Below are 14,889 nucleotides of genomic sequence, written 5' to 3' on the forward strand. Positions count from 1 at the left end.
TTCCGGTGGGTCCCAGATGTCAGGTGGAGGAATCATTATTTTGCATGTAATAAGGAGGCATTTCCTTGTGCGCGGCCGTGGACCCAGCTGTCAGCCTCTCCACGCATATAGTCTACTTCCGATGGTGTCGTTCGTTGACCACATTGACCACGCCGCGCCGAGAGCATCCAAGGTGGTGGACAACGGCGAGGCCCCGGACAGCAATGAGCCGGAGATGGGAAGACGCGGGAGTAAAGTCACAGACGAAGAGGTGTATGAGGGTTAACTGGTTTTAGTGCGGTGTGGTTCGGCAGTCGGTGGAGAAGAACAGGAGGTGTGGAGGGGTGGAGGGATGGCCTGGCCAACGATGGAGTAGCGCTTCATAGCGAAGTGTGCTAAGCAGAGCTTCTAGCAGCAGGAGGCGGGAGGTGGTCCCGGCGGCGCTGGAGGAACAAGACGAGAGTTTGAAGATGGATGCCGGTCGTTGGATGCAAATCCAATGGCTAACATGTCAGAATCATTTATTGACTAAATTGACAACGACTTGCGTTGGCTTCGACCTATTGGCCCACATTTCAGCCTCCAAAAATGTGGCACGTATTCAACCCATTTTTTCAGAATTTACAGTCTTTTTTTGCGCGGTAGAATTTACAGTCAATTTGATCTTTTTTTTGAATTACAGCCATTAGTTGGGCTGGGTGAACAAATAATGTAGTGTCCATGCGGCCCATTTATTTTATTTCCTAAAAAATTACAGGTCATTTGCACTTTCTCGAAATACACGATTTTGCTGGGCTGATTCTAATTATAATGTTGGGTTGGGCCAACAATGTTATCAAAAAATAAAAAGAGGCTGAGCATTTTGTTATAAATATATTTAAATAATAAGTGATATTATTACATTCGTCCTTAAATCTTACCAAGCTTTTGTACACAATCACTAGGATTTTCGTGCCAAAACAATCCAGGATTTTATTTGTTAAGAAAATATTTTTATAAGTTAATAAGATGTGGGATATTGTTTTCTTACATATGTAAGTATCTGTTAAATATATGATGACAATAAAAATAATATATAATAACATACAAAATAATTTAAATATAATATAGTTAGAAGGGAAACATAAGTTGGACCTGGCGTTCCTATTCTTATATAGAAAATTAGAACAGACCTCTGTGTTTTCTTAAAAAAATACATAAATTGGGCTGCCAAAAATAAAACCTCGGGTGGGAGGTCCATAGGCCGGTCGATACATGACGGCCCTAAGAAAATAGAAACAGGCCTATGGACCTCCCACCCGAGGTCGTGGGCTGCACATGCTAAAAATGAAAGCCTAGACGGGGCATCCCAAAATCACGTCCAACACTTGCCAAAACTTCGTCCCTCGTTTTCTCTGTGTTTCGCACACTCGACATTGTGTGGGCATTTTGACTGTGCATCATATGAAGATGTGCTATGCATGAATGTTGATCAGCATGATGTTAACTGGCTGGTAGTTCCATTTTCGACCATGAATAAAACTTCCAACATGATGTTAACCCTGTTTGAAAAGGTCGTGTTAATATAAATGCTCTACCTCTAAAAGTTGTAGTTTCTTATCTGAAACTGAACTTGTAGTTTTTTATCTGAAACTGAAACTTGCAGTTTCTTCTCTGAGAATCACATTGTCTGCACTTTTATACTCCTATGAAACTACATTTTTTTAAGTGCTAAAAATAGATCTCTAGAATTCATAAAATAATTCATATGCTCAATACTGCAAATCTGAAATTCAAAAGACATTCATATCTGAAAGTACTCTCATAATACACAACACAAAACACAATTCACAACCTGCAAATATTGACAATCCTAAGCTCCTCCTAACAATTCACAACCTATCCGACTATTGGGCTGGGGGGCGGCCACCTCCTATTCCTCGGCGGCAGACAGCCGCCCCGTGAGACGATGTGAACGGCGAGGGAGACGATGGCGGGGAAGCGTCGTCGGGCCAACTGCTTTTCTCCTCTTGCAGTTGGGTTCGGTCGATGAAGACTCCACCGGCTCGCTCTGGCAGGACACCCTCATAAACGGCACCCTGTAGATGCTCGATCCTTCAATCTCTGGTGGATGCTCCATCTGGGATGGATACTCCCACCACCGCTCCCTCACGATCGGATTTGGTGAATCTGTTTGCTCCATGGCCCAGAGGAGCAGCTCTATGTACTCCGGCGCGACTCCCTCCGGGAGTATCGCCGCCTTTTCGCTCTGTTGCAGATATTTGGCCATGAGTGTCGTCGTCGCCGCTAGTTGGTCCTTGTTGTCAAACCAAGACTGTATCTCCAACATCCTAACTAGCTTCACAGGGTCGCCGTCTGCGATCCTCATGTATTGGTTGTACTCCTCCATCGATCTACTTCTCCACAGCACCTTCACTCGCCGGCGGTGGTTTTTGAATGGAAGAGGAGAGGAGCAGTGCTGGTTTTGGATTAGAACGGGAGAGGAGTGACGCTGGTTTTGGACTGGAATAGGAGAGGAGGGGCGGTGATTTTGAAATGGAGAGGAGAGGAGCGGCGCTGGATTTAGATTGGAACAGGGGAGGAGCGGCGGTGGTTTAAGAGGAGAAGAGCGGAAGAGCGGCGCTGGTCTTGGAAGTATTTTTTTGTTGTTTTGCGTATTTTGGGTGAAAGTTTGACCACGTACTGTATTTGACAAGCAAAATGTGAATGCATGTCACCATAAATTGTATCGTTTGGTTCGTATCTGAATGTACTTTCAAATTATATTATTTTTGCAACGTACAACATATATTTTATGTGTGAAAATCATGGTCAATTATGACCCAGAATAAAAGGGAGACTAGTTAATGTGGGGTCGCTTTCTTAATTGAAGGGTAAATTGATTTTGAATTTGATCCAGTCATAGCGCGCCGGCCCTCTCGTCCAATCCTAAATCGCTGCCGCACGCTCCTCTCCCTCTTCTCCATTGCAAAACCACCTCCTCTCCTCTCCATCATCTCCATTCCAAAACCACAGTCTCGCCTCTCCCTCTTCTGATCTTCTCCATTGCAAAACCACCTCCTCTCCTCTCCATCATCTCCATTCCAAAACCACCTCCTCTCCTCTCCATCATCTCCATTCCAAAACCACCGTCTCGCCTTTCCCTCTTCTGATCTTCTCCATTGCAAAACCACCTCCTCTCCTCTCCATCATCTCCATTCCAAAACCACCGTCTCACCTCTCCCTCTTCTGATATTCTCCATTGCAAAACCACCTCCTCTCCTCTCCGTCATCTCCATTCCAAGACCACCGTCTCGCCTCTCCCTCTTCTCTATTGCAAGACCACCGTCTCTCCTCCCATCTTCCAAAGCTAGCACCAGACCACTCAGAAGGACATCTATGGAGAGGATGCAGCAGCAAATCAGGCAGATCGCTGGCGGCGACCAGGCAAAGTTAGCCAGGTTGAAGGAGATCCTTAGTTGGTTTGACAATGAGTGGGAGATTTCGAGGACGGTGCGGGCCCTGTGGCAATGTATGCAAAAGAGCGAGACGACGGCGATGAGGGCGGCGATGTACATGTACTCCTCGGCGGCAGTCACGCCGCAGTCTTCCGAGTTCATCGAGTATCTCCTATGGGCGATGGAGCAGACAGATTCGCCCGAGGCGACAGTCAGGCGGTGGTGGTGGGCGTATAGGTCGAAGGTCGAGCACCTAGAGGATAACGAATCGATCGATTATGGTGTGCCGTTCATGAGGGTGCAGAGCCAGCCAAAGCCACAGGAGTATTCGTTCTCCCACCGCAAGAGGAGGCCGGATGGCGCGATGTTGCTTCCCCGCCGTTCTCCACGGTTCCCTTGACGCTCGCCTCGTTTCAACGGCGGCGGTAGGGTTTAAGGTAACCTTCGCACTAACCTAATCTTCCACCGGCTCATGCTTATAATCAGTGTGACAGCTAATGAAAATCATGCTTACAATCAGTCTCCAAGTACTACGCCAATCACCCTAAAATAGCTCTGGACCTTTGGGTCAAAGTTGTGACACAGTGTACAAATAAAGAAAAATAGATTGGTGCTTCTTTCAGAAAAGAGTACTCCCTAGAAAACTGCCAATATAAGCTACTAGTATTTGGTTAGAGGATTTGCTGCCGAGAAAGATCCGTCCACAGAGAGCGCCACACATCCCACTGGTGGTGGTGGATGCCATTGCGTGCATGCAGCATGGTTGGTGTCGGTAATTTTTACTTGGCACACCTCGCACTCTGCATATATGCCGGTTCCATACGTACATTTGTGCAGTTCCACCAAAATACAGCTGAATAACCCTGTTTGCACAGATAATGAAAAAGCGTGATTACATTATAGTGGCACTAGTTGATGAAACACACACAATAAATAGAAGAAAATATTGCTATAGTATCATAGTATGCCATGCTGCGAGGGCGAGATGGGCTCTGCGACGCCTCATACGGTATGCCTCATACTGGACATCGTCCCAAGTCTCCCAGATATACCTTCTGCCAGTGATGAACATCAGTGTACAGTGGTAGTACTAGGAGGCTCCTTGAGACATTCAAATCTCTATTTTTGTACATATCAACTAAAATTAAGCACCCCAGTTTGCAGAAACGCTTAAACATTAACAATGGGACTAATTGATGAAACATACTTTAACAAAGAGAAGCACTTCCTTTATCTACATTGGAAATGAAATGATAGAGATGACACTCGCTCTATTTTTACTGTATTATTACTTCATTTTATCAGTGACACTAGGGTCGAGCAGGTGGCAAACGAGGTGTACCGTGCATCGCAAGGATGGAGGCCGGGGGTGCTTAGACTGGGATGCTGAAGTTGGCTCTTTCAGTCACCAACATGGATGATTCAATTCATGGGACCTTTTGGCGCAGTTCACCTAAAATGAAGCAATGTCCCGTGAGCTAGCAGCTTCTTCTTCAATATTTTTTTAAGAAAAGGGCTCCAGCCCTGGTTCCATTTCCATCAGAAAACGAAACCCACAGAGCTTCTTCTTCATTAGTTGCAACAAAATTGAGCAACATCAAGGTTGGTTGTGAAGCTCCTGGAATGCTCAACTACAATTTGGATATCATTTGTGCAGTTCAACTAAGATCGAGCGTGAAATGTATATCTCTATTTGCACAAAAAAGGTGGAAAGGAGGGTGACTAACAAGTGATGAAACATGCATCAAATGAAAAGAAGCATGTTCCTTATCTGAATGGAAATCCTACAAGGACAGTAGCAATTTCTAAAGCAGTGGCATTGCTAGGTATTAGTGTGGGCATTAGGATTAACTATAACAACCGTTAAATACGACATTACTTTGGGCGCGGGAGAGTAGGCGGACCAGGACAGTTGCATTTCTAACGAAAAGAACCAACTTATCTTAATGGGAAATTTAGCAGGACATGTAAAGAAGTGCCATTGATTCATATTACTGGAGGCATTACATTGAAAACAACATTGGTTTAACGTATCCTTACTTTTAACAGTGCGACTGCTACATTTTACCAGTGGCATCACATAAGAGTGGCTCGGGGCAACAAACATCAGAACAGGATATCTGGGTTGGTCCCATTTTTGTTCGGTATAGCCATCTTATACTGTGTGAGGCTAGCAAATCTAGTGCTGGACTTACTCTGTTGACTTGTCCCCCAGTCCCCACTTTCTTTCCTTTTTCAACCAATAGATCGGGTTTATATTGAGTTTGTACTATGTTTCCCTTTATTTCCCTATTAGACCTAGAGACCAGTTGGATAGCCAGTCTCTGCTACTTTTTGCCCCCATTATTTCCTCTTTCGACCAAGTCCTAGATTCAGGTAACAAATCCGCCCCCACCCCCACACCCTTTCTTCCTTGTTTGAACCAAGTAGTACTAGATTCGAGTGCATGAACTAGTTTTACCTCCTAAATGTAAAAAATTAGGTGGTTTTCGAACAGCCGATCGATCCTATCTACGAGGGGGCCTGAGAAATAGTAAAAGATACAAATGCAGCGACGTCAGGAGCTTGGGAAGTAGAGCAAGGCCAGTTTCGAAGGAAGTTATACCTGATGGTCGTCGGGATGTCGCTACGTGGGTGGCGGGAGGCCGGATCTGCGCACACTACGGTAGTGAGGAAGAAGGGGTCGGAGGCCCTCCCTCGCCAGCGGTGCTTGGGAGAGAACGACAAGGCAGGATGATCGGGACGCGCTCAGCCGTGGGTAAGAGCCGTCGCCAAGGACGACCACGTGAACATTGCACCTTCTCACCTTCCTCGGTGGAGAGGATCCGGCTGGATCTGTGACCAGCGGTGAGCAGAGAGAGAGAGAGAGTGTGTGGCCACCACTGTCATGTTTAGATCTGGAGAGGCCGAGACAGTGTGAAGAGAGAAACACTAGCAAGCAAGCGCGGAGGCTCCTGCCCATATAGTGGAGTAGTACTAGTTTTATTTTATCTACCGGAGCCGGCTTGACCTCGTCAATGACTGTCGAGAAGTCTTCATGCACGTGGCCCGGAGGCGCAGTTGTCGTCATTTTGATCTGAAGCGCCGGATTATAACATATAACACGAAAAAATGCCACATGACAAGAAATCATAACCTCACTGCCTAAAGGAGACAACATGAATCCCGACGGACAAACTAGACGAGGAACAAAGCTCAAATTAAAGATAAACTCGTAGAAAAGGGGTCCGTCGATAGATGTCCTAATTAACATAGGCGGCTTGACCTAGATGGCAGCCGAGTAGTCACTGTTCGTGCATGTGGCCTCAATGACTAGCCCAACTCAGTTGTCGCTGTTTAACCCTCGCAGTGATCCGAAGCACATGACACCTAATTTTGCGAGATGACAAGAAACCTTTTTTTAGATTTGTCACCACAACTACAGCCATGTACAACACAACCTGCACCATATGTAGACGATAGCCAATCCAGGCGTGCCTGCTGGAGTCTGGCCACATGCATGAACGAGCTGATCTTCCGTGTCTTGCAGGGATCGTCCAGGCACCAGCGTAGTACAACACTTCTCTAGTACTATCGCTCGTCTCCCTCTTCTATTAAGTCACCCGACTTGCGGGGCCGGGGAGTGTGCCTATGGTTGGTTCTCAATTCCCGTCCCACATGTGTGTGCAAACGCGATATGACGCGCATTCCATTCAGAGAGTAGCGTGCCAGACCGACCGACCGTCTGGGGTGCGACGCGAACGCGACGGGCGTGCTGTATACTCCGTACATGTGTACCGCCATTTTCTAGACGCTTTGCTCCATGGCGCGGGCGCAATCCATGGATACAAAATTAGTATACTGTATACTATTTAAAAGTTGAGGGCGGGGCTTTTCCTGCGCGGTAGGCGGCGGGGCAGTTCCGCCTAGTCGGTTCGACAGATACGCGAGAAGACGAGGGAGTAGGCTGCTGCAACGTAGGGTTGTGTGATTTGACAGTGAGTTACTGCTGGACAGGTGGGGCCCCGTGATTTGACTTGCCATTATCATTTTAACCGTGACGCTACGACCGGCGTGAGTCTCCCGATTTCTGACCAACTCCATACAGGTGCCTCTCCCAATGCTCCACCATGTAGTAGAGGCTGGCTCTTGCATGAGAGCCCACTTCTCCACTTTTTCCTTGCCTCTCTTTCCTCCACATATGCAAAAATGTCATGTAAAGTGCACTATTGTACTTACTTTTACTTGCTCCTACATGTGCTAATCTTGCCACATAGGCATAAAGTCTGATGTGACAAGTTAACCAAGAAGAGAGAGACTAGTTTGGTGACCCAAGGAAGAAATGGTGCTAAGCGTGTGTACCTAGGTGAAAGACAATTTTGAGTCTATAGCTAATTAAATGAAGCAAACTTAGCAACACCATTTCATTGGAAGAGGTCACTCCTTGGCAAATGCAATAAATACTAGTACTCCCTGTGTCCCATAATATAAGAACGTCTTTGGCACTACACTAGTGTCAAAAACGTTCTTATATTATGGGACAGAGGGAGTACGAAGAAAGAGATAGAGAGGAGTAAAATAATACACTTATAGCCAACCTTATAGCCAAAACCTTGTTGTAGTATGAGTGACTAAGTGATGACTATGTATGACATGCCAACATCAGATAGCCTAACGCACCGTGTTAAATCTCCAAGGGCGTGACCGCGCGAGCGACGCGACGGTCGTGGTAGGCGCGACCATGATACGGGCTGCTGGCAGCCCTTGGATCTGAGATCAAACGGTCGCATGCTAAGTTGCTGAAAATTTGCAGAATAATCCTCCAGGATAGGATATTCACCCATAGGTCTAGAATCACACCATGCAACCATTCGATCTCAGATCCAAGGGCTCTTGGAAGCCCGTATCATGGTAGAATGGAAAGCCACTACCCTGACGTTCGCACGCTGGCAGTTCGCTCCTACTCGTCCCCGCACGTCCTTTAATACTACGGCGGTTCGCTCCTAGTCGTCCCTTCCATTCACATTACGGCAGTTCCACTAATCCTAACCCTCCTCCCAAATCCATGGCGTCCCAAATCTCCCCAATCGGCGGTGAGTACAAGGTTAGAACCATCACCGGCGATGAGTTCGACGTCATCTACACCCGTTCTTCCGCGACGGTGAAAGGATGCCTTTCTCGCTTCAGACGCATGTTCGAAGACTCAGATGATGAGTGGGTCGCTGGGCTAGATGTTGAGTACACCACAGTCCTGGAACGAGAGAAAGATCTAAAGGACGAAGAGAGGAAGAAGCCCGCCGTGATCCAGATTTGCGTGCATGACTTATGCTTGGTCTACCACATATGCCATGCCGATGTTGAGTGACAGGATTTTAAGGACTTCCTCGAGAGCAACCTAGTCAAATTCGTTACTGTAGACTTTGGTAATGACAAAGAACTCCTGCGTCGGATAGGCCTCGTTGTAGGCAACACCTTCGACCTCCAGAAGAATCGGCTGGTGTCCTCTCGTCAGCCTTCAATGCTGACCCTGGCAGGAGCCATGGTTCATCCTTCGTACGGTAAACTGGAAAAACCTCCATACACGTTTCATCGTCATGCATGGCAGCGGAATGTACTAGATATAGACCACATCCACTACGCTGCAATGGATGGCTACCTTTTTTCTCAATATCTACAAGGGTTGGATGAAGAGCAACAGCCAAGTTGGCGGTTCAAGCAAAGAAGTATCAGCCAAGAGGAAGAGGGACAAGGACGAAGTCGAGGACGTGGACGAGGACTCCGAGTAAGGTGGCAGTGTCGTTGCTCATGGTAGTTCTAATGCAGTGTCTACCGGAATAGTTGCAAAGTTTAATTTCAGGTGTGCTTAATTTAATTTGAGGGGTGTGTTGTGCTGAGCCCCCAGCAGAACTATGTTATGTTTCTTCTTGTTACTTTAACTCTTCAGTACATACATACTAGTATTTCTTACATTTCATCTTTTAGTTGGTATAGTACTACCACTCGTTTCTTCACATTATATACGTACAATATATATGGCCAACATCATATAGCCAGCAGTTTAGTTGTCAAAAAATTTTAGGGTGCTTAGTTTTGTCAAAGAATTCCAGGGTGCTTAGTTTTATTTGAGGGGTGGGTTGTGCTGGACACCATTATCGTGACTAGCCTTTTTAATAGTACTATATGCATAATTTTGCGACGACGAGCGCTCTCTATATGTACCACCTTTTTTGTAATTTCAAGTTTGGCTCCATGGCGCAATCCATCGATACTACTGCTGTACAAAAGTATACATTTTTTAAAAGGCTAGAGGGCGGGGCAGTCTAGCTTGGTCGGTTTCACGAGAGGCGAGGGCCTTTGTGATTTGATAGCTCATTACTACTGGAAGGCGGGGCCTTGTGATTTGACTGCTCGTATAAATGCGCCAACGACCTGATCGAGGAGGAGCAAAGAACCATGCGGTATACTCAAGTTTTCCACTGGAGTAGTACTGCAACGGAGGAGCACGAAACACGGCAGCCCAGTGCCATATGGCGATAAAAAATGACCTAATTTGCTAGTCATCTCATTGTTAGCATTGTTCTATTCATTCCCTAAAAAAACCATTATTCTATTCATGCCTCGCAGAGAATGTGACACGTAAGGCGAAACACTCGAAGCAAAAGATGAAATACATCAGCAAAAGAAGAAGGAAGATTATCACCCCAAATGATCTAATTCGCCGCGGATTCGTAACTGCATCTTCATCGCCTCCACGACCTCCATCTCCTTGCGCGTCTCCTCCGCCATCTTCTTCATTCTGTCCATGACGCGGGATTTCTCGATGCGAGCCTTCATCATCTGTTCCACGGCCGCATTACGTACCTTGACAGCAGCCGGGTGCTCGATGCGGAGCTTCGCCAACTCCTCCTTCTGTTCCGTGATGAGGGCCTGCAGCATCTTCATCGAGGAACTACTATTCCCATGCAACTTCTTCCAGCCGGCGTTCTTGTCCTTTAACAGGCCGATCTCGTGGCAGAGCTTCGCCTTGTCCTCCTGAAGTTGCAGGATTTCACCGGTCGCCTTCTTCTCTGAGGCAATGCTCTTCTTCAGCAGCATCACCAAGCTGGCGGTCAACTCCCCTTGCTGATTGAGCTTAGCGGGCATGTCGTCAAGGCTCTCCTTCAGCAACTCCATCAAGCCTTGGATGAACTCCTTCTGCTTATTGAGGTGCTTATTGAGCTGATCGGGCATGCCGTTGAGGGATAACGACTCCAGCTCCGCCGGCTCGGCATGTTCGCCTCCGCGGCTAGGGCGCTCCTGGGAGCCATCGCCTGCCCGTGAGAGATCTTTCGAGGTTTCTGCGTGGTGGCGAGCCATCTCTTTTTTTCCACAGCCTTGGTTGCCGCTCCTTGTTACGAGTAGTTCTCGACCTAGAGCTCTGCTCACCGGACATGGCAATGACGGACGAAGAAGAAGCACTTATGAGGAGGAAAGGTAGAGTAATTTTCGGTTAGGTAGTTCCCCTTTTTATAAACTAAGTACTAGCACTAGTACTAATGCCTGCATAGTGGGAACACGTTCAGGTTTGGTACGTACTAGTAGGTGTGAGCAGGCTTTCGAATGTGATGGGAACAAGGTAAATATTAATTGATGGTTTTGGTTTTGGGGCCCGAAACGGCTCTCGATGAGTTTAGCGGAACATAAATTTCAAATACTACACTGCTCAAATGCGTAAATATTATGTTACTGTCAAAAATTGGCACAAAATACAAAGGAGACCAATGGAAGTACTACTAGCAACCCACTATTTAACTACTCACATGCGCGCAGTGGAGTAATAATGTCTTTCTTCCGCCCTCACGTCCACTCAATTTGCATGCGCTGTATTAATTGACCATCAATGAAGTGAACGACTTTACACGCGTCAAATTATCACATGGGGTGGATCTTGGTACAAAATTGCGTCCGCCCATGTACCCGCGTGTGCGTGCGAGGGAATGAGTGCGTGCGTGGCGTGCGTGCACATCTTCGCTTCGTGCATGTACCGCCAATATGGCTCAGGGAGGACGAGTACATTCTTCTGGAACCAGCAGCACGTCACTGTGATCAATCCACACAAGGAGGTCGCGACAACGCCTCCACATGTGGCACGTGGCTTCATGAACTGTAAGAGAGACATTGTGTAGCGTGCCATTGGTATTCTAATTTACGTGTTTTGCACATACTCGAAGTACTAGTAAGGTACATGTGCATTGCACACATCAGATTTTGCAACCAAATTATGAATAAATACCACACTATAGCATGTAAGCTCTGAGTCATATATGCCTGATGCACCCCTTCATTTAATTCTTATAGTTCATCTCATTCAAAATCAATTACTTTTTATAAAAAAGCTAAGAACGCGGGAATAGGAAAAACATGGGATTATAGTGGAATGTCATCTTGAATCCTACAGGATTGTACGAGTGTTTGATTTTGCATAGAAAAAACGCAGAATTCTTTCAAAGAGGTTTGAGTGGATGGGATGTTTCCTATGAAATCTAGTGCAAATGAATCATATGGAAAAATTCCTATGGTTTACAATCCTACAAATCAAACAACCAAGATAGGAAAAATTCCTAATGATTAGAATCCTCCAAAATTCCTTTGAGAATCCTTTGAATCAAAGAAGCCCTTAATCTATTTTATGATTCATGGAATTGTGCATTGTAAAGCATAAAGTAAAAACAAATAATGGCAATTCAACTAAAAAAAAGTTTGGGCAGTTATGATATGGAAGATTCTAGAACAAAAGAGAACCACTGTTGTTTTGAGGTTTGTGCATTATGCTTAAGTTCAACCATGGAGTCTGCTAGATTGTACATGTGGAAAAATCCGGTGGGGGGCTAGAAGATGGTGCGAGGGGCCGAGTGGAGGGAGACTATGAAGGAATGCACAAGTGCGAGATCGATAGAGAGAGGGGGCGAACACGTGCGCTGTTGCACGCAGTGGCGGAGCCATGAAAAATAAATGAGCTAGGGGGCCAAGCATTGCTAATCCTTTACGAGGAGGGTCAATTCATGAAATTAAACCATTTTTAGCAGCAATTGTCTAATGATCACATTCATATTAGCCTTGATATATAGTGATGTTAGGGGGGGCAGGGCCCTTACTGCCCCCTGTCTTCGCCATTGTGCACGCGTCTGAGAGATGAAGCGAAAGGCATGGATGATGAGAGAGGGACGTTGGATATACAATTAATGTGGGTGTATTAGCTATATATGTTAATCCTATATAGAGAGGTATAGATTGATCGATGTGGACGTGGGAAAGAGGCTGAGACCTCACTGGATATATCGATTGATCGGTTTGTGTGGAAAACTATGAAAGGCCTAGCTATATACACACATACATAGAGGAACATCAATCGTTGCGCATGCACGCGTGAGAGATAAAGAATGCACGATATGATGGAGAGGGGGATGTGTGTGGGTGTGTGCCTTCATGGGAGACCGACCTGGAGAAAAAGATTGCATGCGTGCGATGGATAATGCCGACTGGTAGTGTGTGTGCATGCATGCACGAGAGAAAGTTAGTGGTACAATTATAAAGAGAAGACTACTATGTGGGTGTAAAAGAATAGGTGAGGTCATAATCAATGTAAAGTTGAATTCAAATATTTGAATAAGAGATCCTGATGTTTGAAACCCATGCATGCATGAATATAACGGAGATCTGCGCGGTGTGGTTTGGAAACGAGCATGTTGTAATGTATACACATTGAACAAGGTCAGACTGATTTGAATTTGAGATACCGATGGCAGACATCATTTGGCCACGTCGCATCCGTGCATGGACACACTATTCTAATCGGAGATGATGGGCGGCTTTCGCATCACATATCTATATCTATACCCCTATATATATATTATATTTTATATTTTTTTATATTGTGTGCGGGTAATTTTAACTTTGAAAGATGGTCGTTGGATGAGGCGAATCCGATGGTCCAAAGATGACAAATTTGAGCACTATTGGTCGTTGGATATCATCTAGATTCCACCAGATTTCGCCACATGTATAATCTAGAAGACTCCATGGTTGAACTTAAGCATAATGCACAAACATCAAAACACAAGCACTTCTTATTTGTTCTAGAATCTTCCGTATCAGAATTGCCCAAATGTTTTTCTACATGATTTTCCATTATTTGTTTTTACTTCATGTCTTACAACGCACAATTCCATGAATCTTAAAATAGATTAGCTTTCTTATAAAAAGTAGATGATTTTGAATGAAATGAACTATAAGAATTAAACGAACATCTACATCATGCATATATGACTCAAAGCTTGCATGCTATAATGTGGTATTTATTCATAATTTGGTTGCCAAATCTCATGTGTGCAATGCACGTGTACCTTACTCTAGTCTAAATGGTGTTTGTGTGTGTGTTGTGCGTGTTGAGGTGCAAATTGTCTTTTTTTGGGTACACGTTAAGCTTGTTCTTACGAAATTTCAAGCCGCGCCTTGTTATGCCGAAAATTCAAGCTAGCGTCTTTGTCTATCGTGCTGCGAAACTCCCGGCTCTTCAACCCACACCTTGTTAGCCCAAAATATTTAAGATATATCTTTGTCTCGTTGTGCTCCGACAACTCCCTCCATCTCAACCCGCGCCTTGCTATTCCAAAATTACAACGCGCGCAAAAACTCCCACATCCTGTGAAATCCCGACACGCGAAATGCCCGTGGTACCCCTGAACCGAAAGAACCGCCTCAAATCGGTGGGGGGTACTTTCGTAACTTACCCCACATTTCGGACAAGCGCGTCTCTAAGCCATGGTTCCCCACTGCCATCCCATCCGCCCACCCATTCGTACACCGAGGCCACGAAAACCCACGACGAAACCCCACACCCTGCTCCGTCCGCCACCCAGCCGGAGCCTCTTCCGCGACGATGTCGTCCACAACAACACCTCGACGTCCCTCATCCACCATACCAGATGAGGATCCGTCGTTGATCTCATCGTCCCGCCGGTTCAGCCACCCCGTCCTCCACCTCCAAGGAGCTGCCCCGACGTTCCCCTTGTCTTTCGCGCCACCTCTATTCCCACACCGCCGTCTTTACATGCACCACCGGAAGAGCATCGTCATCACTGTTTCCTCGGATGAAGTTGCGGCCTAATCGGCGCCACCAAAGAGTTGTACACTAATCGCCACATTTTCTTCTTGATTCGACCTCACGGTGCTGCCGGCGCTCGGTCCCGAGCCGACACGGCGCGGCTCCATCCACGGCGGCGTCGCTGGCCACTTCCTCCACGGCGTCGCTCCCTCGGCGGCGACATCCACATCAGTAGGAGATGCTGCTACTTTAGCTCTCACTCGCGCTGCTGCTCTGCTCTTGCTCTCGGTCCCCTACCTAGTCTGCTCTTGTTATTGCTCTTGCTCGCGCTGCTGCTCTCGCTCTTGCTTTTGCTTGCGATGCTGCTTCGATTTAGCTACACTTCAGTCGACTGAATCGACTTTTGGGTCA

The sequence above is a fragment of the Triticum dicoccoides genome, chromosome 5B, assembly GCF_002162155.2.
Source record: "Triticum dicoccoides isolate Atlit2015 ecotype Zavitan chromosome 5B, WEW_v2.0, whole genome shotgun sequence".
In the NCBI taxonomy this organism is placed as follows: domain Eukaryota; kingdom Viridiplantae; phylum Streptophyta; class Magnoliopsida; order Poales; family Poaceae; genus Triticum; species Triticum dicoccoides.